The following is a 16,395-nucleotide window of genomic DNA, read 5'->3' on the forward strand; positions in this document are numbered from 1 at the left end:
CTGCTGCAGCTCTAGGTAACCCTCCAAAGGTTGCAAACCATCAGAAAGAAGACTGTTCACCTTGCCACAGGATGTCGGCTTCGATACTAAGGTCCTCTGCTTTGTTCATATAAATCTTAAGAGCATCATCCAAACTCCTGAGGGGCATCCAACCCTTATTTACACACGTTTTGTTTGGCACTGAGGGTGGTGTCTTCTTTTTGTCTCATTGAACCATTCCACTCCTGCGATTGCCACCACAAATGTCACAGACCAAAACGTCACTGTTATTTCTTCCTTTATTGTCCATGGACTCTGGTGAAAGCCTTAAAAGTCAACCTGAAACTATGTAGCACGTGGCTGTTTTATGCTCAGTGTTATACCTGTATTCCATGAGCCTCTAGACTATGTGAGTGAAGTGTGGCAAGACCTTTGTGCACCCCCCACTTGGAGTACCTGAATAAGTGGCTTGTCTTCAGTTTTGAGAGTGAGTTCTGTTCCTCATAGGACATGTCTCAAAGGCTCTGATCCGTAATCCCTATGTCTAGGCCAGAGCCTCACTTTCACTCACAGAGTAGTTTATTTCGGTTTCCCTGACTGAGTACGAAGCAAAGGATATGGTGGTCTTGCTGCCTTTTGCTCTCTGGGTGAGAACTGCCCCAAGTCCCTTGCCACTGGCATCTACAATGGGAATAGAACTTTTGGACGTGGCAACATTTCTTGGGGTGTGAGCTTCCAGAATGACAGGATTAGCTTGTGCAACGCCTCGTACTGTCCCTCCCCCCACAAAATCAGGCGACCCATGGGCTCAACCATGTTAGAGAACCCCTTTTAGAACTTGGTATAGTATTTACACATCTATAGAAGAAAATGTTTTCTTCCATTTTTGGAGGGGGTAAGGAATGGTCTTGACCAAATCATTTTTGGGTTATAAGCTCCTTTTGACCACTTTTTCTACATAAAGTTTGCATTTTTCAGCCTTTAGAGTGAAACCAGGCCCCTATCGGATATTAAGCGCTTCTCCAAAACAATTGTGTGTTCCTCCACAGTTTCTGTGCCTACTTTTATGTCTGTGAAATAATAGAATTTAGGTTATGTCCTTAAACTTCATGCCCATGTGACATTGGAAGACGGTCGCGGCAGATTCCAGTCCGAAGGGCAGTTTGTGGAACTTGTATGAACCAAACTGGATTATAAGTGCAGTGTAGTCCTTGGAATTTACCACTAATTCTGCCTGATAGCAGGCGCTGCAGAGGTCTAAGGTGGAGAAAACAGCATCATGCAATTCACAACGATGTTGGGGTTCAACCCTCTATGGTTTCATAGAGTTTTGATGTTATTGTCCGGTTTTGCTGACAAAACAATGGAAGCAACCTATTCAGCTCAGTCCCCTCTATAATGTTTGCAGAGACCATCCCATTAAGTAGTTTCTTCAGCCCTTCTTGAAGCTTGTGGGGAACCCTCCTCACAGCATGCTTTACTAGAGCCACTCCTTGTTTAAGATATTTCTCATGTTTGGAACCCCCTAATTTTCTCGCACAATACTTGCGTGTATTAGGCAATGATGTCTGCGATGGACCAGCTATGCCAATGAGCATGACCTATTCCAATGACCCGGGGCACAAGGTCATCCTTGAAGGCCGCTTGTTGCCTCCAACTGAAGGCAGATGGTCCTTTCTTCGCCATGTTTACGACTCCTATGATAGCATGATCAATTTACCACATTTTGGCTTTAAACAGTCCACAATTAAAATCTGATGACCCAAATAAGCCCCCAGAGCCAACTTGTAGACCTGCAGCCCTCTCTGCACCTTGCAAAGTTTCTCTTAATGCATGTCAATAAAAATTATGGTATGTAAGGAGCCTGAGTGATCCATCAGATTTAGTTTTGGACCTTTAATCCTGATCTGGTAAATAGGGTGCTGCAGGTTCTGGAAGATCTCTGCCCCATATCACCATCAACGGTGCGTAGGCCTTCCTTTATGACTGTGTGCAGGTTTTCTATAGCACCGTTGTTTTCATCCTGTGGTTCTTCAGCTTCTTACACAACCATTGCAACCTTACCGGTTGTCATGTGCTTTCCTTTGCCTGGCACATGCTGAATAATCCAGGTCTTTTGCAGAACTTGGAGAAGTGGCCTGTGTGTCCCCACTCCTTGCACACATAGCCCTGCACTGGAAAGCCTTAGCGTTTAGTTATGGAAGTATTTGCCTGACAACTGCTCTCTGGTGTAAAAGTTGTGACCTTGCATTATGAAGTTACCTTTCATGGCATACTTTCTGCCTATCTTAACCAGGAGTTTTCCATAGGGTTTCAAGGTTTCAGCTTCCCTTTCTCCTTTCTGTGTGATGAGCGAAAACCATGCCCCTCTGAAATCCCTCTGAACCATGCCCTTGTGAACTCAAACCATACAAGAAAAATGCCAAGTACGTTTGGAATTCTTCTTTCCCTCTTTTCCATGGCATGACAGGGTTTACTGAAATGGGAAGAAATTTAGGTGGCGGGTCCAGGAGTTGCACCTTGCTTGCTGGGGCTTTCCTGTCCTATTGGCAGGGTTATGGAGGATGGCATCTACTGTTTGAAATGCTTGTTATGGAGTGATTTAATATTGACAACTGAGAGGCTATGACACGTGCCTAATGTATGGTATGTAAGCACTGCTAAAATCGAAGAACACTGTTAGGGTGGAATTTAATAATAAATGCTAATTGCATGAAGGGCACTGCCAGCGTTGGCAATTATGTGTTGACTAGTGGAAAATCTGTGTACACGGGCTAATTTGTGTAAAGAAAGACTTTTCAGAGTGTAAATATATTATGTGGTGTATGTTAACATAATGTATGTTAATAGAAAAACCATATTTTTGTAAAGGATCTTGTGCCTTTTACGTGGAGGAGTAGTAACCTCAAACATAATCTCACAGAATCCGTTGAAAGTTCAACATAGTACATTGTTGTATCTGCTCCTCATTGTCTTGGATTTCACTTTAGGGTTTTGTACTCAAATATATAACCTTGAGGGATGTCAAAGTGATACAATTCACGTGCAGCATGATTCAAGGTAGACACGGGATCATAAAATAAAGTAAATTGAAGTCAAATAAAGTTTAAAACATACATGAAGAATATTATTGATATATTAGTACATACCAAGAAATATTACAATGAATAACTACAATACATAAGTACTTTGAAAAGAAAAAAAAGTAATGTATTTTGTTAGAGAAATAGTGCTTAATCAAATTAATTTCTGTTAATATGTTTTTTTTAAATGTATATATTTTCTTACTGTATGCAACTTGAAGTATGCTGTTAAAGTGGTATCCCTGTCTTGGGCCTTTTATGTAGCTAATTGTATGCTATCGTTGTTGAAATACATATTTTATTTGCCTGGAGAGTCTAATTGTTGTATGCGTAAAGCAACAGCTCCCTCTAGTGGTGATAACAGGCGACTCGGTCACGACGGCTTCTGAAAAAGATACATCTGGTATGATGTGTCCCCTGCAAGCAATTTTAAACATTTTCAAGGTAGGGCAAACTCTAGAGTAAAATCAGGCAAAATTGACCTTTTCTCTTCAGTTTTACTCTGTCTTGTTAAAAATGTAACACTGACTACAAATTACACTTTGTAGACACAGTTTACTAATGGATTAATCTGGAATCCACCTACTCTTTAGCATGTGCTGAAATGAGGCTGATTTCAAAAGAATCCATTCATTTTACGCTTGCATGAAAATCTCACGCAAGCGTAAAATGAAGTGTACACATAAGACGAAGGAGGAAAGTATGGCAGAGGTGTAAACTGCCCGCCGTGCCTCTTCTCTACTTTGTGTGCACATAACAATGGACTGGAGCAGGAAGTCAGGGCGTAAACGCATTGCACCTTGCTTTGTCTCCATTTCCTGCTCCGACTGGTAGCGTAGCATGTGTGGTGACTAGTTGTTCTAGGTGCAATATCTGCACATTTTTAACTTGGAATGCATATTATAATAGTAAATTGGCGATGTCTTAAAGCTGAGAGGTGTGATGTTGAATACTCGGTGTGCAATATTGTAGGACAGAGCTCGTTACTTGACTTGCTCCACTGTCCACTGTAAAGTGCTGTGGCGAGCCACAGCTTCAAATAGCATTGCTGGGCAACAGGGTCAGGGATAAAGAATGTTGCTGCTGTGGTGCCCCGTTGCAGGGCAACAAACTGTGGAAGGCCTGACATTACTAGGTGACTAGTGCCTGATACGGCACCTGACGTGGGCTTTGTGATGCTTTGCTGCACTAAGATATGTGAATTGCTTGCCCACAGGAAGGTTCACAGAATTTCTATGAGGTCACATGGGGCACACACATTTTTGTGCAGATGAGCACGAGTTAGTTAATGGCTCAGGGGTGGCCTATGCTGGATGCATTACAGTCCCTGGTGGCGCTGGCATGTGCTGTTTGTGCGGCATTACAAGAATGAGCAGAGCAGAACATTTCTTTACAAAATATATATTGAACCCTCAGTTGATCCCTTATCTCCATGTTTAACAGTGACACTTTTGTGGATGTCGCTGGGAAATGGTGGATGGGCCCATGGTGCACCACACATCAAAATATGTGCTGGTTCTCTAGAGCACATGTAGGCTGCTGTGGAGGGCCGTTAATGGGTGTCATTGTTGCAAAATTGTAGTAATGAGGGTCACATTTCTTTAGGGGCAGGGACAGCAGAGGGATTTTACCAAGCAAAGCCAAATATGCTATTCTACAAGATCACATCCATGTCACATTGTATTGATAAGTAAAGCCAGTCAGAAGGCTGGATGAAGATCCTCATTTTAGTACACAATCCAGACTTCCATCTGCATATCCAACCACAAACCAACTACCCATCAGATCTGTGACATCTCACAGTTGGAGACATTTTACTGCTGTGTTTTTATGCCAATGCCAATCTGCTATTGCCCACCTTTAGTCCCCACCCCCATGCTCCCCATCTATTTGACCAACCCTGTCTCTCTACACACCCCAAACCTACCATGGTAAAATGTCACTTGGGCGAATCTGATAACTTAGTTGCAGTGATGTGGGGGATACCCTTCCCATCACACCACATTTCATCACACTACTAGGGCCCTTTTGGGTATCTCTGAAGTCCATCATGCACCCACTTACGATCTAACTACATGTTGTACCATGCTTCATCAGTTCTAGATATTGACATCACAATAAAACTCTAAACTGAGCTGTACTCTCCTAAATCCCACATTCAAGCTTACAAATAATTTATCACATTTGAGACATGTGCATCTCTACTTTGACAACCATATCCCCTCCAACTCACCCCAATTGTTTTTCCTCTCTGACTTTGGTCATTCTATTCTCTAGTTCTTTCCTATGGCTTACTCCACAAGCCTCCCCTTTCTTTCTAGAGACTAAGGTCTGGCGACATCTTGGCAGGGTCACAATATGCCACCTTTCGGACAGGGCCATGTGCGGTAAATCCACTATGGTGGGGAAAGGCACTGTATAAAGTTTTTAGATGCCAAGATGCAACACGATTGTAGTGAAATGTTTTTCAATGAAAGGGTTGCATTAAACTAGTATTTTAAATAGTTCCCAATTCAGATCCCAATGAGAAGCAGGAAAATACCTCTGTGAGGAATGGGGGCGGCCTTGAGTGAGTAGTGTGCTGGGCCATGGGTCAGAAGGAATGATGGTCCTCAGGTTAGGAGTGTGAATGCACCTTGGGTGAAGAGCAGGGCAGTTGCCACTGGGAACCAGTCATCAAAGTTCAGGAATTCTGCTCCCCAAAACCTGTGTAGATAAACTAGGAGTGGTCTCAAATGCAGATGTGCCCAGGGAATTAAAAAGACACAGGAAGCCCTGTCTTCTAATTGTTTGCATGTAGATTGTACATGACTTGCCCTGCCAGGAGATCCATGGTTATGGTCATGATAAGCAACTCGTCCAGATATGGAACGACCTGGATCCCTTGGAGATGGAAAGGTGCCACTACTGGACCAATGGCTTTTGTGAAAGCCCTAGGTGCCAATTTGAGTCCAAAATGGATGGCTCTGACCTGATAATGATTGTGACCCCCTGCAAACCTCATGAATTGTTGATGCCTCTTCCATATGGGAACATGAAAGTAAGCATCTTGAAAATACGATGAGACTGGGAAATCCCCTTCCTGAATTAGAGGAATTATGCACTGCGGGCACTCCATCTTGAAGCATTGCAACACCACCCTGTGTTTCAGTCCCTTCAAATCGATAATCGGCCTGATTTTCCCATATGGCTTGGGAACCAGGAATATGGTTGAGTAAACCCCCCCTCCCTTTCTGATTGGATGGTACTCATATCATACCCTCTTGATTTAAGTCCTGTATGGCTTGAAGCATTGGCTCCTTCATGGCCTGGCCATGAGGTACCAGGGCCTGGATGGTTCCTAAGGGATGGGGCTTCAAGAATTTGGTTCTGTAGCCCCAACAAACCAGTCTGTTGGCTCGGGTGTCTCCAGATAATTAGTCTCATCTGTCCCAGAACCACTTCAGGCGTCTGCCTAACGATTTGGCATCAGGATCGTTGCTTGTTGGCCAGGGAAGAAGGGGGCTGTACCTGTCACTTCTGCCCATAACCTCTGTGCCTGCAGAAACCTTGCTCCAAATCCTGCGACCTGGCTGGTCTCTTGGCATAGAAGGACTTCCTGAATTCCAGCTCCGTCTTCCTCATAAGCTTCCCTGTGTGCTTGTCAGTCTTGTAAACACAGTGGACTTTGTCCTCAAGAGAATTGTCTATCAAAGGGTATCTTCATGGCAATGGTTTTCTGATGAGTATCTGGCGGCCAGTCTTTAATGTTGAGGTGTCTACACCCTCCCACTGTGAATCCCATAGCCATGGCAGAATCTTTTACTCCATCATACGCCAGATACAAAATAAATTCTTCCTTCATCTTCACTGTTTGTAGAACAGGTATTAGATCTATACCTTTTGCAATTGCCCTGGCTAAGGTCCACTCTGCCCCCAATTCTCTCTGCTATGTACACTGAGTATGTGGCTGCTCCGAGGCTAAATGAGCTCCAACATAGGCTTTCTCCACTCCACCTGCCTTGATGTCTGTAGGATCCTTACTGGCTTCCTCAGGTGCCTTAGAGGATCTCCCTATCAGACTAGGGAGAATTGTATCTGCTGGTATATTCTGGGGCATAGATGTTTATTCTCCTTTCAGTGGATACAATTTTGTCCAGAAACCTGGCAACCGAGGTCTTATCTGATTAACTCAATTCCTTTAAAATGTCTCCTTTAACGTAAGCAGAGGAAGACCAACCTTTAGGCTATTTTTGAATTTTTGGGGGCATTTGTGGAGTGCTCTATCTGTAGAAGTGGGATCTGTGTCAGGAAACCCCATGTACTGGCCCACTTTAATCCGTACGGATGCCACTGCTTCTTTATCAAGATATTTGCCTTTTTGTTCATCCTCTAAGGTGAAGGACTCATCTGAAGACTAGGATCTAGAGGATGAAGACAATGAGGATTAGGAAGGAGAAGCATGACCGTGTTTGTATCTCTTCCTAATGCCTTCCTCCTTCGTGTCCACCATGAAGATCTCCAATAATCTCTCGTCAGAGTTCTTCTCATGCCTTTTGCACTTCCTAAGTCTCTCACAAGATCTGCAGGGAGAGAACTGCACCTCCAGATGGTATCTTTCCTCTGGGTATTTCCCCATGCTCAGCAGGAATGCAATCACTATGGGCTGACTCCATTGCGCAGCTCAACAGCTTTCCCCCAATCCTATTTAATTTATCTAAAGTAGAGAAGCGTATACAGGGGAATATGACACCATATAAATCGCCATATCCTTTGCAAAACATTTGCCAAGAGCCTTATGAAAACGACAAAAAATGCGACACTCGGAGATAAATACGGGTAAAATCTAAGGGGGACCTAACAGATAAAAGCCTAACTGGGAGATGTTTGCGCCAGGGATGCATGCTGGCCGCCAGTCTGTTCAATCTATACCTACCAGATCTGGGGAAGCTTTAACAGGTGATAGAAATGTTTCACCTAGGGGGCGTGGCTTGGAGCGCCGACGATGCGGCAGCTCCTCTGAGAGCCTCCGTGCTGGGCGCGCCGAACATGCAATTTTCTTTTTTTCTTTTTTTATTTTGACTTGACGACAAACACAACAGTGATGCACACAGCATAACAACAGGACATATCATTACAAAATTACATGTTACATAGTAAAGTACTGGTTTTCGGGTTTATCGAGGTGGTCCGGGAACTAGGTAATTATATGGGTGTGAAGCCTAAGGTTCACTAGTCAAGGGATGACAGTTGCGTGGAGAGATGGCATGAATAGAGGATTCAGTGTTCGAGTTTGAGGTAGTGGCGGACATATAGTTGCGAAACCTTCGCCAAATGTCTCTCTGCCTTGAGTGCGGGTGTTGCATTGCTCCCCAGGCCTCCTCGGTGTTGTGTGCCCATGTGACCGTCCTGAGCCATTGCGCATACGTGGGTGCTCCGGGTTCGAGCCAGTTCATGTAACGCTCACCTGGTATCCACGGGGACGTCACTGGGCCTGTTCTGACCTCTTATGACCTCAAACCCTTCCCTGGAGTCTACTCGACTGCAGACTGGGCCTGAAACACAGGATTGGTAGAGTTTAACTCCCTATTGTCTCTGTGTGCTTAAACCCCTTCTTCCCCGGGGTCCAACCCCTCCCTTTGATCCACAGCTCACCTTGTTTTCTTGGAAAGTGTGCTCTCCATCCTGCTTTCAGCGCAGGGGCGCGTTAATGGATGCAGGCTCGTTGCTGCCTAGTTACTTCACTGGCAAGAGTCCGACAGCTAAGTATAATGAGTCTTTTGAACAGTTCTCTAACTTCGTTCCTTTCCTTCCTTAGATGATGGGTGGCATCCGGGGATGGCGACGTGCTGCTCAGATGAGTAGCGCTGAAGATGAGTGAGAGCGCGATGCGACCCTTTCGTATTTGTATTGAACTGAGTTCTTTTTCTGTGTCTTTTAGGTGCCTTGACGTTTTCAGCGTGGATGCCGGTTATGAAGAAGAAATGTGGTGAGTAAGCACGGTATGCAGCGCCTCTAGATGTTTCCACGCTAACCTGGAGTGTCTTTTCCCTCTTGCAGATGGATGAGAAGTTCCGGAGACAGAGTTCCCCCAGAGCGGCTGGGATTCAGGTAAGCGTTTGAAGCTCGTCCAGTCTTTAAAAAATAAGCAAAGATTTGCTGAATGCTTACTAATGCCTTTTTTCTGTCATTTTCCCTTTTCCTTAGGTAGCGGCGTGCCAGGATGGGAATAACACCGCCGAAGATGCCTCGCAAAACAGAAGGAGCGATGAATGGTGGGCAGAAGCGCTGCAAGGTAATGCTGTTCCTAACAGTGTTCTTGTTCTTGCAGGAGCTGAGCGCAGAAGAAAGATGCAGGCCTACTGGAGACCGATCCGAACACGGTGAGTGTCACGCTGCAGGTGCAGAAAACACAAAGCATGTTTCTCAGCCTGGGCGTGGCTTAAATAGTCTCTAGGTATCCCAGGTGTCTCTGGGCTGAACCACACCCAAAAGACTAGAATGCACATGCAGTTCTGGGAACCGAAATATGTGGGGGCATCCATCTTGTCCCCATCAATGCACTAAAAGTCCAATCCCCAATGTTATCCTATGGGAGTGAGTGAGTCTGGTGCCACAAGCGCCAAGTCTGACTCCAAGTGGGTCTTTGGAGGGATGGAGAGGCCCTTGAGGGCCATGTAGGTGATCGTGGCCTGGCTCCAGTCTGACATCTTGGAGGGCTGGGGACATGAGGGGCAGGAATCATGACAGCTCATCAAGATGCAGCGTACGGCAAGTAACATGCAGAGTCCTGCCAGCTTTTTGGTGTCCCGACCCAGTCGGGGTAGGTTGTGGAAGAGGCATCGCATTGGGATGGATTTATGGTATAATCCGGTATGGTGGATGTCAGGCAGAAACCTGTGCAGTTCCCCTAGGGACCACTGCAAAAAGTTTAAGACCACAGGTGTTAGCAGTAAACCCAATTGGTAGCAGTCTGTACCACCCAGATTTACCTGGTAGCTGTGGCTGAGCAGTCAGACTTCTCTCAAGAAGAGTTAGGCAGTATATAGAGTATACACAATAGGGCTAAAAATACAGTAGTACAAGCAAACACTGACCAGAGCTTTGGTATGAAAGTATATAATTATTTATTTAAAAACACACCTCCCTAATTAATTATTCGACAAGTCTAGGTTAATACACCACTTATTTAGCAAAACAGAGGTGAGCGCGTAACCATAGATGGCACTCCAATAATTATTTAAAAAGGGAGAGAAAAGGCAGAAATAGGAAAAACGCACAGTACCAACATTTTTAAAGAACCACAGCAAGTCAAGGAAGGCAGGTTCTACTGTAGAGCAAAAGATTCATAGGCCAGGCCCACTCTTGGAGAGAGCAAAGCGGAATGTGCCCAAGATCACACAGTGGAAATGCACTAAAAGTCTTTGCAGGAAAGTCAAAAAGAGGTTGGATCAAGTTAGAAAGGTAATGTTAACATGTCCGAGGTCATCCCAGGATAGAGAGTCAAGGATTTACGGGACACCTTGGACGGTCTATTGCAAGGAAGACCTGGCGGGACACAGTGCCTGAAATGGTGAGAAAGCTCCAGCGGGGGCAGTTGTTCCTGGCAGCGGGTGCAAGTCAGTGCTTCGTCCAGGGGAAGAGAAGATCTCGACGTGGAGGAAAGCTGGAGGTCGTTGCACTGCTAGGGAAGAAACCAGCGGCAGATTTTCCTGGTTAAAAGGTACTACCCTTTTTATTCGTGGTAGTGGTGAAGCGTGGCTCTCCGGCCGCCGGGGTGCGTGGCACGGGCGATTCGACCACAAGACGATCCAGGAAGGCGAAAAAGGTGAACTGGTTGGTCCCACCAGCTCAAAGGGAAGAAGACTCTCCTGGAAGAAGATCTTCTCTTGCGTCTGGAAAGTGGTGAGTTTCGTACAGCAGGGCTCCACCGGTGGTGTTGTCATTGTAGATGGCTCAGCTTCTCCCCTCTTCGGATTCTTTAGGTCCTGTGGCGACTTCTGAAGTTCCAGTCCCCAAAGCCCTGCTTTTATGCAGAAAACCCCCATTCATCAGCCTAGCTGTCAAACATGCTAAGTGGTGAGCAGGGCGGCTCGCCACTGGGCCAATCACACAAGTGTGCGACTTGAGTTGCCAAGGCAACTCAGTCCAGGGTGCCTATTCCCCCCGCCCCCACACATCCTGTAGACCCAGACAGAGTGGCACCACTTTTGGAGGCTTTGTGTAGAAGCCCGCCGAAAGTGGAACAAAGGGCTCGACTTGGGTTGGAGTGACAGAGGCGAACACAAACGCCATTTCAAAACCGAGTCCTGGCAAAAAGACCCAACCGGGGAATAAATATTAAATAAATAACCCGGCAGTATCTTTAACATTGCACCAAAAAAGTGGTGCGTTTAAAATGAATGGGAAAATCCCATAGGAAATATTCCGGTGGAATATTTCGCGTGGTAACCACTGCCACAGCCAGAAACTCGACAAGGGGGGACGGGACAGTGCCCCCTTGGAAAACAGACCCAGGGGCAATCTAATTACCCCTACCAGTACTTCCACAATATGATGGATTTGTACTGGTTCTGTTCACAATTTAAGACTAGTAAAGCCAATGGTGACTTTACATGCCCTGGGAGACAGTATTCAGTCCCAGGGTATGGAGTCTATGTTTGGGGATCACTATGACACCCCTGTGTTACTGCACTGAGGGTGCTGTCTAACACACTTACCAAAAACACATGAAGCCCTATGGAGTAAAAGACCCCATAGCTCATAAAACACATTACAAAGTCAAAGGACATTCTCAAATCAAGAGTGGGAGAAAAAGAGTCTCACTCTTAGCAGGAGAAAAAATTAAACCCCAAAAATCCAGCAAAGCTGCTGGGGGACTCACTAGGTTTGGGAAATTAGTCTTTACAGAGAATTATCCCTAACAGTGGACAATGTGGTACATATCTCGGTCCAATATTACGTGAGCCGCGGGCAGCTCCAGATCATATGGATGTAAAGGGCATGATCTGCACCGCATCTAGGACATCTGGAAGGAAGCTTGTTATACATATGGTGTAGTCTGCCTGGGGTGTGATGGTATCTGTGCAACACTTTAAATTGTATTAATTTGAACCGGGAGTTGTATGATACGTTGTGAGTGCGAGCACACATCTGGGACCAGCGTTCATCGGTGATCTCGACTCCAAGGTCGTCCTCCCACCTATGTCTTAGTTTACTGAAAGAGGGGGTAGCCTTGGTTTGCAGTAGGGTATAGAGCCTTGATACCTTACCCCTAAAGGAGTCAAATGAGCCCAACTCTTCAATTATGGGCTCGTCTGATGGTATTGCAGGGAAGTTGGGGTACCTGGCCTTGAGATTGTTCCGGAGGGAAGAGTATTGCAGCCATGCTGAAGGCTTTCGCTTGAGGGGAATCGGGAGATCTGCCCATTCGAGGAAGTTGCCCTGTTTATAGATATCCCGGAGTGCTAAGAAGCCTGCGTCGGCCAAACAGGACACCATGGATTGTGGGATATTTAGTACATTGGGGAAGAAGTTCCAGAGCGGGAGGTCCCCGTGGAAGGAGTGTGGTGTTTCAACTAGCTTCCAGATCTTAGTGAGAGCTAAGGATGTGCTAGTAACCGGATCAGCCGAATCTGGGTCAGCCGGAGCAGGTTTAAGAATAAGGGACCCAAGTTCCCGGTCACTGACCGTTTGTTTCTCTAGACGGGCATGAGGAGGGGGGTCAGTGGTGTTAAACCAGAAAGAGGCGAATTGTGCCTGGGCCACCAGCCAATATCTGACAAAATCAGGAGCGCTGAATCCACCCTGTTCCTTAGGGGTGGTTAGTGTTGTCAACTTAAGACAGACCGCACCGGAGTGTCATAGGAAGGTATTGGTTATGCAGCGCAGTAGACCGGAAGAACTCATCACCTGGCCATAGGGGAAGATTTGTGAATCGGTAAAATAGTTGGGGCAGTACCACCATTTTAAGTATGCCTATCCTACCCGCCAAGGAAATAATAAGTCTATTCCAACTCTGTTTTAGTCAAAGGACTTTAGTAGCTAGGTGTGGGAGGTAATTTCGATAGTTGTCTTTGCGCAGCTTCGCTGTGTGCCGGGAGACTGCCACCCCCAAGTAAGTAATGTTGGATTGGGACCACGTGAACCCACATAGGTCGGAGGGGGGTAGTGTGGAGTCTGTGAGTGGGAATAGGACGGATTTAGAGCAATTCACTCTTAGTCGAGACATGTATCTGAAACGGACCATGTCCTCCAAGATGGGGGCAAGGTTGGCCTCCGGCAGAGGATATAAAGGAGGGCATCGTCAGCATACAGGGAAACAATATCCGTTTGACTTGCAGTACGCAGGCCTCTATGTGAGTGCGATTGGCGCATCATGTCGGCGAAGGGTTCCATGGCTATGGCGAATATCAACGGGGAGAACGGGCAGCCCTGCCGTGTACCCCTGGCTATCGGAAAGGGGGAGGAACATCTATCTTCTGTGCGGACCTTGGCTGAAGGGTCAGTATAAAGCAGCCACACCCACATGCGAAAGTTGGGGCCAAAGTTGCATTTCTCAAGGAGTCGCCAGAGGTATTCCCAAGACACCAAGTCAAATGCCTTCGGCATATCTAGGGTGGCCGCCACCGCCTGTACCTCCGGACCAATCCTGCTGATCACTTTAAAGAGTCTTCTCAGGTTCAGAGAAGTGGATCTGCCTGGGACAAACCCCGCCTGATCAGGATGGATGATGTGGGGCATAAACGAGGCCAGTCGGAGAGCTAGTACTTTGGCAAATATTTTGACATCACTGTTGATTAGTGAAAGGGGGCGGTATGAGCCGCATTGGGTGGGGTTTTTGCCCGGCTTTAGAAGGACCGTTTTCATCGCCTCTCTGAGCGAGGGTGGGAGAATGACCTCCTCACAAGCCTCCCCCATAAGGCCAACAGGTGTGGGACTAGGAGCGTTTTAAATCATTTATACAGGTCGATGGGGAGACCATCTGGGCCAGGGGCCTTACCTGATGCCAATGACTCAATAGCTTCAGTGAGCTTTTCTGGCGTGAACAGGCTTTCAAGGGAGATGCTAGCGTCAGCGGAAAGGACCGAGAGTGGGAGGCTTTCTAAATAGGAGTCGATTTCAGATATCTGGGGGCCATCAACTTTAGAATATAAGGTGGTGTAGAATTATAGGAATTCAGAGTTGATATCCTGAGGGGACGTGGCTAGTGTTCCGTCCAGTCTCTCTATCGCTGGTATGTTGGGGGCTCCGAATTCTTGGTGAATCAACCTGGCAAGCAGTCGACTCGGCCGTTCCCCCTCGCCACATCTCCTAACCGAATGTGGGCTGTCTAAGAATTTGACCTCTCGTTCTGCTAACGTGCGGTATGTTTCTAGCTCCGTTCCCAGACTTGCCAACGTTTCAGGGGTCTGATCAAGGGCATATTGAGCCTCAAGGGTAGATAGGGTTGTATCACTGCTAGCGATTTCTGCGCAGAGTTCCTTCAGGATACCACACCCTTTGGAGATGGCAACGCCCCTGATGTATGCTTTAAATGATTCCCAGAGGGTGGTCCGTGATGCGACCGAGCCAGAATTAATTTCAAAGAACTTCTCGATGGAGGACTCGAGTTCAGATGCGAAGGCTTGGTCGAGTAGGGTATGGCGTCTCATTCTCCACTGTCTTGTTTTATTATAGTCTTGGCCCCAGTTTAATGAGATAATCACCAGTGAGTGATCAGACAGGGTTCTTGGAAGGATCTTCTGGTGGGATAGGCACCTGACCAATATGTCTGATACAAGCCACCTATCTATCCTGGAATGCGAATCATGTACTGTGGAATAGTAGGAGTATGCACGGGAGTCAGGGTACATAAGTCGCCAGGTGTCTACGACTGCCAAGCGAGGAAGCGTGGTGAAGATTGCATAGGCAGCCCTGGATAGTTGACGGGGCCTGGAGCCTGACCTGTCTACGTTGACGTCAAATATTGTATTGAAGTCCCCTCCCCATATGATCGGGACCAGGGGCTAACTCTCTATCACTGAGGTTAGGTGCAAGTAGAAATCGGGGTCATCAATGTTTGGGCCGTAGATGTTTAAGATGACTACCTCCTGATTTTGTAGTTTGCCATGGATTAGCACACACCTCCCCTGCGGGTCTATCAGTGAGTGGCTACATGAAAACTTAAGGCTTTTGTGTATCAGAGTTAGGACAACTTGATTTTGGGTTGAGTAATTGGTAATAGGTCTCTTGTAGGCATAAGACTTTAATGTTGTGCCGTTCCGCTTATAATTGTATCTGCCTCATTTATTTGTGGTTACCTAGACCTCTTATGTTCCAACTCATGAATGCTAAGCTACTATCAGCCATTTGTCTGGGGGTGTTGGTTGGTTACCGGAGTACAGAGTGGAAATAGGCAAGGCCGGCCCAACGGGGTGGGCATATAGTCACATTTGCAAGCCCTGTGACCCAATACAATAGTATGTGTGGCATCTTCTGTGGTCGTCAAGTCCTTTTTAACATAACTCCCAATTCCCCCTCCCCTCACCCACATCCCTCCCCCAACTAGAGGAATGATAACCCTATCAAACCACAACAACAGCAAACTCGTCGGCATCAGCGCCTGGGGGTTCTCGCTTACCCAGATAGGGGCTCACGGCTCGAACCTGCCATAGCTTGTGTTCAGGCCACTTTCTGCAAGTATTCCTTTTTTTCCTGTGACGGGGGCAGATGGTTTGCTCTGGTCAGTCAGCTGGGTCTCGTATCTCATCTCCGGGTTGTGGTCTGGCGTTCTGATCGATTACCCGGACTCTGGGAGATAGCGGGATAGAGGCCTCCACGTATGACATGGCTTCTGTTGGATTCTCATTTTCGCTGGGAAGATGAGGGCATATGGTAGGTTGCATATCCGCAGTTGTTTTTTTCACCAGTTCGTAGGATCGCCTCTGTGCCTGTATACCAGCGGAGAAATCTGGGTATATGTGGATTCTGTTGTGTTCAAAATGTAGAGTGCCTTTCTCTCTGGACAGTCCGAGTATCGCATCCCTGTCTCTGTAATTAAGGAGACGTGCTATTATAGTGCGGGGACATGCCCCGGGTTTTGGTAGGGGTGCCACAGTGCGGTGGGCCCTCTCCACGAGGAAATGTTCGGAGAAAGATTCTGCTCCCAGGATATCTTTCAGTTTTCCACTTGTCTCTTCATGTCGCCCTTGCCAAAGGTTTCTGCTATTCCAACAATCCGGATGTTATTCCTTCGAGATCTTGATTCTAAATCTTCGCACTTATTTTGAGTTTTTCGTAGCTCTGTCTGGAGGTGGGCTATGTCGCCGCCATGCTGTGAAATTGTGTCTTCATTTGTACTTATCCTGCTCTC

The sequence above is a fragment of the Ambystoma mexicanum genome, chromosome 3q (assembly GCF_040938575.1).
Source record: "Ambystoma mexicanum isolate Mex_15411 chromosome 3q, UKY_AmexF1_1, whole genome shotgun sequence".
Lineage (NCBI taxonomy): Eukaryota > Metazoa > Chordata > Amphibia > Caudata > Ambystomatidae > Ambystoma > Ambystoma mexicanum.